The following is a 577-nucleotide window of genomic DNA, read 5'->3' on the forward strand; positions in this document are numbered from 1 at the left end:
AATATGTAACAAAAAAGAAAAGGGCGCGGAGGAGGGCGCGGAGGCTGCTCGGAGGAGGGGGAGGGCGGGAGCGTTGGGCTGGGGGCGTCGCACCCCGGGCATCTCTCCATGCCCCCCCCACGCCCCCCCAGAAACCCGGAGGAACCACACTCGTCGTCGTCCCCACCCCCGGAAAAAGGAGGGCACACCCCACCTGCAGGGCTCGCTGCGGTTGGGGTGCCGGCTCTGCCCTCTCCCCCCGCCCGTCCCCCTTTACCTGCCGCCGGCCCGTCCGCGGCGGGGGCAGCGGGGCGTGGGGCGGTGGGTGGCGGTGGAGGCGGCGTGTGACAGATGTCCTCCTCTGACAGCGCTCGGTACCAGCCCAGTGGCTCCCTGCCATTGGCTCAGTGCAGCCGACCGGCAAGGCTGCTCGCTATAATAGCACTATGCCTGCCAGCGGCAGCGGCAGCTCGCTCGGCTCCGCCGCGGCCGCCCTGCCGCGCATCCTCCTCCCGCGGCCGCGCCGCGCCTGAGGGGCCGCACCCCCGGCCCCCGCCGGCCCCGGCGCCGCCAGCCCCGGGGAGGGCCGGGGCTGGCG

This window comes from Corvus kubaryi, unplaced genomic scaffold, assembly GCF_017639235.1.
Source record: "Corvus kubaryi isolate FWS band 111438036 unplaced genomic scaffold, C.kubaryi_AGA036_p1.0 37126, whole genome shotgun sequence".
Taxonomy (NCBI): Eukaryota; Metazoa; Chordata; class Aves; order Passeriformes; family Corvidae; genus Corvus; species Corvus kubaryi.